This window comes from Pteropus alecto, unplaced genomic scaffold (genome assembly GCF_000325575.1).
Source record: "Pteropus alecto unplaced genomic scaffold, ASM32557v1 scaffold3, whole genome shotgun sequence".
Lineage (NCBI taxonomy): Eukaryota > Metazoa > Chordata > Mammalia > Chiroptera > Pteropodidae > Pteropus > Pteropus alecto.
This window is the reverse complement of record NW_006442484.1, coordinates 35,359,465-35,369,837: the sequence shown is the minus strand read 5'-3', so window position 1 is coordinate 35,369,837 and position 10,373 is coordinate 35,359,465.

Sequence of the window (10,373 nt, the reverse complement as noted above, 5' to 3'; positions counted from 1 at the left end):
TTGAAAGAGGATCCAAAGTTTCAAACCTGTCTACAGGTCAAAAAGTAAGAGGCACAGGGAGATACTCGAGACTTAAGTGAGATGAGGGCATAACTGTTAAAAAAAAAAAAAAATGCATGGGAAGAAGAAAGAATGAGATCAAGAGAAAAGGAAAAGATTAAGGTTTGATAGAAGGATCACTGCTGCTTCTGAAGCAGAATTAAAAGAAATATGAATAAGAGTTACAGCTTAATGTAAAAGTACATAAGTAGAAGGCTGATGGAATTTATTCTACCAGCATTAATCACTAGGCTATCTGCTGAGGTTAGACTTCGGTTTTGAGGATGAACATGGAGACATAAGGAAAGTAGTAAAGATTTTTAAATATGGTTTGAGGAAGGAAAAATTAACTAAATAGAAATTGATAAGAGGATTGCCATGCACTATTTGGACTGGCTAAATTGGAAATGATAAGTGTAGAACCAGTGATTTAATAAATATTTATGTGCAGGATATTAGAGTAAGGTCTGTCATATTTATTTTTTGGTATATAAAAGGAAAAATATCTGAATGTTTAAAAATTTGATGGACTCAAAAAACTTTAAAATGTATGGTCAATGTAACCCAAACAAAGTTGGTCTTATTTGTGGCTTCTCTCAGCATGGTCATATTTAGAAGAAACCATCATCACCATCCAGATTAATTAAAAAGCAATTTAAATATTTATTTCTCACATAAAAAAAGTTCAAATGGAAATTGCATATTATACAAATATTTTCAAAATTTTTAACTGTCTTTCCCAAAGAACTATTCATTATACATGAGAATTACTTCACCACTCCTTTTTCTCTTTTCAAAACTCCTTAAATTATCTCCCTAAAATCACCCTGTGTTACTTTTTATCTCCCCTACTCCTTCTTTCAGTATCTTCCTTTTATGATGCAAATAAATTTTTTCTATCTCTTGTTCATTATCTTAGGCGTGATAGATGCCTGAACAGCCTTAGTTAGAAATGTGCATGGAGAAGAGGGGAATTTTTTTGAATATTCATACTAGTATTTTTAGTCCTTGGAATATCAGAAAATAACAATGTCAGTTATCAATTTATTGCCTCTCATCTCCAAATTCAACCTTTTTATCTGCTCCCTAAGCATGCATCTGGGCCCTTTAAATATTTTCGCTTTGCCAGCTGGCACGACATTAAATTTTGTCTGTAGAAGGTGCTGTTGAGACGGAGCAGAGAGAAAGGGTTTTGCTTCCTGGTTCTGGTGTGCATGCTTGGCAAGCTTCTGCAGTGTTGGCTGCTTCAGCATCCAGTTCCTATAGTGCGTGTGAGTTTCTTCAGCACCAGGGTCTTCCACGGCAGCCAGCAGTTCTCAGTGACCAGCAGCTGCATCTTCTCAGGCAGTTTTGTGTAAAGTGCCTCCAGGAAGACAGCTCCCCACAAACGCCTTTGCTTGGCGCCCAAAGAAAACATTGTCAGCAAGCTCTGAAAGGCAGACATCCGGCAAGACTCGGTGGCACCATGGCAACTTCTTTGCCTTTGGTAACCTATGAGTGCCCTCTCCCATAAGGTCTGAATCTCAGCCACAAGAGAAATGGCTGCTTCCTACACCTACTGTTTCTTATATTCTTATATTCTTTACTTCTTACTAGCTGATCCTCTGTTACTGCAATGTCATTATAATTAATAATTACTTATATTAAATTTTACCTGTTCAGATTACCCTGTGGTTTCTCCCACCAAATTGAACTCAAACTCATATAATAATATGAAAAGAAATATGAGAATTAGTTCAGAAGAAGTTATAATTTGCAAATATTCAACCACTCTTTTACATGTAAGCATTGTACTTCACACAGAAAATGACTCAAATGCATCTGACCAATTCTCTAACCAAAAAATTTAGAAACAGGGCAAAATCAATTTTATAACTAGATAGTTTCATTTTCTGAATCCAAACAACCAATTTTATAATACCAGTAATGGAACCAAAAAGACTATGCAATGAATTGCTTAGAAGATTAAATGAGAAAGCTCTCAGAATACCTCTGAGAGAGAGAGAGAGAGAGAGAGAGAGAGAGAGAGAGAGAGAGAGAGAGAGAGAAAGAGAACTATCTTTGTTTTAGAACCCCCTAACAGATGTGTTTAATTTTGAAAATGAAGCTTTCTCATGGCTTCATGGATAATTGATCAAAGAGATAGCTAATTGTTTTTGCATAAAACAAGATCAGTTAGGAGGAGCTAGAGAGGAAGGGAGAAGATGTTAAAGAGAGAAGAAGAGTCCCAGTAGCCAGGCAGGAGGCTGCAGCCCAAGTAGAAATTATCCACGAAAATTCCACCATCATTGTCCCAAAATACTTGTAAATCTGCTACTTCCATACTTGAGTCAGTTGTTATTTGGCATCAGGCGTCAGGGTGGTCTGGCAAGGCACTGTGGAAATGATGAAAGGAGAGCACACATAGGAAAAGTGGATACAGAGAATTCCAGATAACAAATGTGAAACACATTTTACAGTGACTGACACCAAGAAAACATTCAATAAATATTAATTTTCTTATCTGACGAGTTATAAGATGCAATCTCTGACCTTGGAGAGATAAATTCATTGAGAGTTCAATGATGATAAGCACAAAATTATCAGGAAAAAAAAACAACATGAGTAATACAGCGATCATGTGGCATACAAATTAGAGGGATCACAGAGTTCAAAAAGTCAGGATCAATGGAAATAAGCTTCTGAATTAGAGTGAATAAGGAATTCAAATAATATCTTGTGTATATTAGATGTTCAATTAATATTTCTTTGAAATCATTTTAAAAGAGAAGAAAGGAAGTGCATTCTAAATGGAGACAATGAGGAAGAAGGAAGAAGAAACGTAAACATGTTTTCCATGTCTACTAGAATGTCATACTGAGTCAAGTCTGAGCTTGATTGAGTAACCAATATGAAGTCATTCTAATTTTTCGAGTGGTGGAAAGACATGTTTTAGAAAGCTGTTATGAGTTAGCAAGCTAAATTATTTTAAAGAGAAAAATTGAAAGGAAAAGATCAAAGAAGGAGTTGATTGCAGTCATTTAGGCTGAGGTGATGAAAATCTGGACTTGGTTATTGGCAGTGAGAATGGAAAAAATGAGTAGTTCTGGATGAAGCTGAAATAAAATCACGAGCTGGGGAAAACATGGCTGGCATAGAATTGATGGCAATAAACAAAATAAATACGAAAGTACAGGACAGTTGGCGATAGAAACAAATATGAATAATTTCTTTACATTACCATATTTTGCTCTCAATATGACTCAGTTCTACTTGGTCATCACCTAGTGCCACATGTGGTCATATTCCCGGCATATGGAGTAACAAATTTCATTGCACCCAAGAACTCGCTCACTGGGCTCCAGCTGTTTCCTAGTCTACCCACACTTATCACTGAGCTATGGTGGATACATTTTCTTGTCCTGAGGAAAAGGTTTAAAATGAGTCAGAATTTCTTGATTTGTGAATAAAGTAAACCCTTCCCAAAGGCTCTGGTTCCCAAGAAGAATCGCATAATGCATCTTGTCTACTTCCTGCATTCATTCCCACTCTACCAATGGGGGCAAACTGGTTGTATGACCTAGGTGCCATATTGGTCTCTCAAGAACTAAGTAAGGTGTTTTGGGGTTAGTAAGGCCAGAGAAGTGAATTTCTCAGGATGTGGAAAGAGAGTTTCTGCATTCTCAACTGTATGGCTCTTTCCAGTACTGCTCTGTCTTAGGCTGTGGCCTGTGATGATGATACCTTCGTCAGACTTTAAGATTATTCTAGACCAGCTCTGTCCAATAAAACTTTAGCAAGATATGCATAATTAATTTAAAATTCTCCAATAGCTATATTAAGAAAAAGTTAAAAGAAACAAGTGAGATTAATTTTAATAACTTATTTTATTTAATACAATATAATAAAAATATTATATTGACACGTTATCAATATAAGAATTACTACTATTTCACATTATTTTATCCTACGAAGTCTCTAAAATATGATGTATATTTTATACTTCTAGCACATCTCAATTTGGACTTGCCACATTTCAAGTGCTCCATAGATACATGTGGCTAGTGGCCACTGTAGTGGATAGTGCAATTCTAGATATTTTATATTTTAGGAAAGATATAGATAAAATTCAGTTAAAAAATTAAGTTCCAATTTTCTTCTTGCAAATTATCACCTAACTTTGTATTTTCTTATTTTCTCTTAATTTTCTGAAGTCTTATCTTTCTGATTGTGGATATGTTTGTATCAGATAAAACAACTATTTGTGAAACTACATAGTGGACACCATGGTTTTCTGCCCAGATCCCCGCTGTAGGGCCAAGGCACCTACACCCATGGGCCTGGGAGTGTGGCTGCTGACAGCTTACAGATGCTTCTCTCACTGGGTATTACCGTAGGCTGTGGGAAACTGCTGCTCTTAAGATTATGCCCTCTGGAGAGTGGCCCAAAGCTAAATGACTGATGAAGGGACAAAAGCTGGTCCCCTTTTATTCCATTTAGGACATTTCTGAAGGTTTATCTCAACTTCTGAGGGCCCTGTAAGGTAGACTGAAACCTCTTTTGCAATTCTACTGTGGGTTAGCATCTCCTGCCCCATCCTGCCTTCTTCACTTCCCTACAGGTATATCTCTTGATAGCAACCTCTTTCCTTCACCTCCTACCTCCCCCAAAATACTCTGCTTGCATCTCTTCATCTCAAAGTCTGTTTCCAGGGAATCTAGTTTAAGAGAGACTATAAAGTAGTCTCTCTTCTACCCAAGCAAGATTATAAGCAGTGTTGGAAGCCAGGAGAAGAAAAAGCAGGAGCCAGGCTTTGATTCATTTCTGTGTATTGTAATTACATCTCCCTACATGTGACCTGTCTCTGACCTTCCCTCTCTTCATGTCTCTTCACTCTCATTATCTTTCTTTTCTTATATAGAATCTCTCCAAAAGGCCAAAGTGACAACTGAGTAAAGGATATGGTCAAAATGGATTCCTCAACAGCACTGGGTTGAAGCATGAGAAAATTATTCCAACACAAAATAGGTATCAACTGCATGATATAGTAGCCCATATATTTCTTGACACTGACAGAGTACTATCTTACTTTTCCTGGCTCTCCAGTGCCTACCTGTGTGCATGGAGATGCAGAGTAGTTGTGCAGGTTACAGTAACATCATCTTCTAATGCTTTCCATTTCTTTCTTCTTCCTTGGGAAAATCCCACCTTTCTAGTTTTTATGTCTATATCCCTTTACTGGTGTCTGTTGTCTTTGCCTTTTAAGAACACTCACTAGGTACCTGAAAGCCTTAGATTGATAGTCTGGCCCAGCCCTTTAAAATTTTAAGAGGTTGGGAAAGAAGAAATTAAGATTGCTCTTGTTTTAAAGCTTGGGCTTTAAAACAGAGAACTTTGACCCTCAAACACCTGAGATGATTCTCATGGAGGATGTTAGCTTTTATTATTCCTGTGTTAGACTTCTTTGATTACCTTGAATCTCTGTCTCACATACACATAAACACGCACTCATCCAGGTTAATAAAAATTTATTCTGCACAGTACTTCTGATAGCCGTGTTCCAGATCTTACAAAGTCATAATCAATTGATTATTGTTACAGCTAAGACATTATAACCTAGGTTAGTGAAAGAAGGAAAAAATTATTCCCATTATTTTCCCTTCCCCTCCCCTGTATGTCTAGTCATCTAAAAGGTTGGAGGTAGTCAGTTCTAAGACATTGATCCTCCATCTAATTTGGTCTCTAGCTGAAGGTTTTGCGACTGGGTTAGTATATGGAGTATTCTACTTGTAGTATAGACTGTAGCAATATAATAATTAAAAGTGTTTTGTGCTCCCGAAAAACCTTCCTGGTCTATAAATTCAGGTTTAGAAGACTGGATAAATTTTACACAAGGTAGGCAGTGTTGCTTTTCCTCAAAAAACTTGCTGCCTCTTTGGTCTTTTTAAAATTCAGAGGATTGGTAGAAAAGAAGTTTAGAGCAGGTAGATATTTTCCAAAAAGGGCACTAAAAATATGTTTTTAATGGGTATTTTTACTTTGTCTATAATTAAGATTGGACTGTGTTAGAAATACTTAAGTCATGGAAGTTTCTGTGCTCCTATGAACTATTAGATATGTCACCAAAGTGATACTGTAACGGCACCAAGAGGTCAGTGACTAAGATTTTTCAAAGGAAAAACTACATACTTAGTGAAGGACAAATTGCAGGAAACAGAAGAATAAGGAGATTCTGGCATAAATAACACGTCAGGCTCTGAGAATACGTTTGAAAATATCTAATAATGTATGCCGAGTATTTCTACTAGCTGAGTAAAAGTAAAACTAGAGCAAGCCCTCATGCAGTCAAGCACAGCCCCTCCTGCATTTAGCCAAGGGGACTTTTCTTCCTTTTCCTTCTATCAGGAAATGGGAGTTTTTATGGAAAGAGGAAATGTTCTTGTTTATTTTCCCTGTGATAGTAGGAACAAGGTTACAAAAGAATATAAGGTTATACCTTAGTGTCACATTTAAAAAAAGTAGTTTCTCTAGCCTTCGGTATTTGCCAAGAGGGAAGTTGGAGGTTTGAGCTCATACATCACTGTGGCCAGTTTTGTGGCATCACATTGTAGGACAACAAATTAATGCCTGAGTCGATTGCATGGTTCCACAGCATCCACCTTCTTCTCTCTTCCTTTCTCCAGTCTACTGCTCCCTCCATCCTTCTTCACAAGTCCCTCCTCTGAGACGGTTCATCGGTATAACCCTGGAGGAGGAAAAGGAGCATGGAAAGGAGAACTTGGTACTTCAGAGTTTGTGCTAATTAGAAAAAAATCTCAATCCTTCAGCTGCCTAATGGTCCAGAGAAACTCACAGGCTTTTCAGAGCCCACGGGCTCCCATACAGCTTCCCGAATACATCAGCTTAGTTTTGCCATTCAAATTGATTATTACACCATCATCTACCATGAACATGGCAAAACACTTGTCAAAATAGAGTCCCACAATTCTGGTACATAAGCCCCACAAAAAGTTTTTCTAGATCTCTAGCATTTCTAGGATTAAATCAAATGATTGCTCTTATATTTAATTATAATATTCTGATACTATTATTTATGTACAGTATATTTCAAACTACAAGTTGTTATAAAAACTATTAGAGTAGAACACATCATTGATTATATTATGCATTCATTGGAATCTTACTTATTAAAATGTCAAAAGGAAGTAGACACAGAGTTCAACTAATTCTCATCTTACTAATCCATAAAACAGATACTTCTCATAAATAGCTGGTAATTTTCCTCAGTTCTCAGGAAAAACTAACTGAATAGCTGCAGTAAAATCTCCTATTACTAATTCTCCATTTATAATGAACAAAACTGCAATTCATGTTGAAAGACACCCTGAGGCAGTACAACAAGGATTAAATGACCATTGTTAGATAACAATGGTTAATGTCTAATTGTTTAATAATAATAAGCTTGGCACTTTGTCACACCCGGAGGTGCTCTCCTTGAGCAGTTATCTAACTTGGGCTCATAGTGAGCAGGAGGTGAGCTCCATATCCTCTATTTCCTTCTGTCCATCCTCTTTCCTTTCCTTTCTTCCTTCCTTCTTTCCTTCCTTCCTTCCTTCCTTCCTTCCTTCTCCTCCTTTCTTTCCTTCCTTCCTTCCTTCCTTCCTTCCTTCCTTCCTTCCTTCCTTCCTTCCTTCCTTCTTTCCTTCCTTCCTTCCTTCCTTCTGAGCAATATTTGTAAAACACCTTTTTATGCCAAGCATTTTTCTATATCCTTGGGATATATGAATGAAACAAGCCAAAAATGAAGCTATTAGTGGGGCACAGAGGAATAAATATTAAAAATAATACATACATACATATATACATAAATAAATGAATATTATAAAATATTTGGAAGTGGTAAAATATGTAGGAAAAAAAAGAGTAAGCTGAGAAAAACTAGAGGTTGAGGGGGTTCAATTTTAAATGAATGATTGAGCCTCATTGAAAAGGTGACATTTGAACAAGGACTTGAACCCATGTTGGTAATATCTTTCCTATTTTCTCATCCATAAATCTTACTTTACTATCATTATCTTTCCTGATGCCATCTACTAGACACATAAGAAAAATTATTTATATGTAGGCTTAAGACTACATAGATGTTAAGCTAAGGCCAGTTTTTTTCATGATAGTATATGATTTATTTCTTGAAAACCGAATAGGCCTAACCTTATTCAAGGTTGCAGCAGGCAGGCTCCGTCCTAAATGATGTGACATGAGATGTGCTCCCAAAAGTTCTCTCTCCTCCTCTCCCAGTTCCTTTACTATGTTAAAATCTACTTCCTAAAGAAGTTACATAATTTTCCCATCACTCAGCCAAACTGCCTGAATTCACCATTAAAGTATTCATTATGTTATAGTATCATTAGCAATTCTCTTTTAAAATTCAAATTTGCCATGGGAATAAGACTCAAGAGAAAGACAAGCATATTCATGAAGGGAAAAGTCTTTGTCTGTGGCATGGGCTGGCAGGTTTATAGACACGGGATTCCAAGCTTGCACTGGTAGACCAGGGACCAAACTGGCATGGAGGAGGGGTACAGATAAAGACCAGTTAACAAGGATTGTTAAGATCTTAAACTTACACTGGTATACTTTGTATAATAAACACAGAGGAATATTTTTCACTCCCACAAACAAAAATGCTCTCAAACAAACTTCTTGAGCATCTAGCCCACTGATCTAACTTAATTTCCCACCGGGATACCACTTTTTGACCTTTGTTGGAATGGTATACCAAGGATGCGGTATGGTGCCAGTGGAGTGGTCTACTTCAGTGAGAAGTAATATTTTATCACTAAAATTGTTTAGAATTGCTGGACAAGGTGATAATAAAAAGCAGACTGATTTTAGTGGGTTTTATTATTGTTTGTAAATATGCTATAGATGACATATTCCTTTTATTTTCTGCTTCTAGGGAAGACTACACTACCATACCAACCTTGGTACCCAATGGTCTGGGCATGTATTTCCAGAGTTCCTCTATGTGTACACTTACATAAACAATTTCTACCTCTCTCCACAAAAAATGAGATCATACTATACATACTAAGCAATAAATTGTGGATGCATTCTCTGTCAATAAATTTAGACCATCATTCATTTTCATACATTCTAGAATGAATTTCTCTAGTTCTCCCTGATGGGCTTTTAGATGGTGTTCATTTTCTAGATATTCTAAGCTGAGTTTCAACAATATTCTTGTATTTGCATCCTTGTACACTTATTCAGTGTCATGCATACAGTACATTTGTAGAGGTAAAATTGCTACCCTAAAGGGAATACACAGCTTTGACATTTACTTCTAGATTTCCCCCCAGAAAATTTGTAGTACTTTTCTCTACCATCAGCTGATCATGAGAGTGCTTTTCTTTGCATCCTTTCTACCATTTTTTAATCTCTACTAAGTCAATATATGAAAAATATACCATTTCGGAATTTTATTTTACATTTTTTTGGTTTCAAGCAATGTTTAACATTGTCATTTATTTCTTATAATAATATTTTATATTTTTATAACTTGTGTATTTGCTTGAGTAAACTGCCTGTTTTGCCCTTTACTTTCTTTCTATTATGCTGTAGAGTAAATATTCCAAAAGAGGGAAAAAGTATACCCAGGATAATGTCATCTACTGTATGAGACTACTTAGTGGAGGACATTTGCTAACATCCATCATATGAATTTGTAGATTTATTTTTTAAAATTCTGAAAGCATATAAAAAATCATATGGCTCTATTTTTCTACTGATGTAAATATCCCCCTCCTACAATATGCCTTGAATACCATTTGGAGATGACATGGCAGGGACTGTTATGTGTACTTCCAATTCTTATTCTGTTTCTCACAGATGAGATCTCTTGACTGCCTGCTTTGGGAGATGAGGGTATGAGTATCTCTGCTCTTCTGTTCCTGTTCCTTCGCCCATTCCACTTTCCAACTTCTGTTATGTATGTTTAATTTTGTTGATATGTAAATAATAAAGAAATACTTTTGATTAATAATTTCTGACTACAAAAATATCTTTTGTAAGTTGTCCATAATGAAGTACAAAAATTCAAAACCACTTAAATAATTGTGACTATGTAAATATTGCTTTTGAGCTAAGTGGTTGGGGAAGACTACATTTCTTTCTCTTTGGGTCCAATTGTACTTCTCATGTGGCTCAGTAGAGACTGTTCTTGAAATTCAACTTTTACATTCCATCAGTATTGTGACTATTAAGACTCTTGTTTACAAGTGGCATGAAAACAACCCAAATTTAGAAAAACATCAGTTACTCGAAGAATAGATCTGACTTAAGAAATGTCTGGA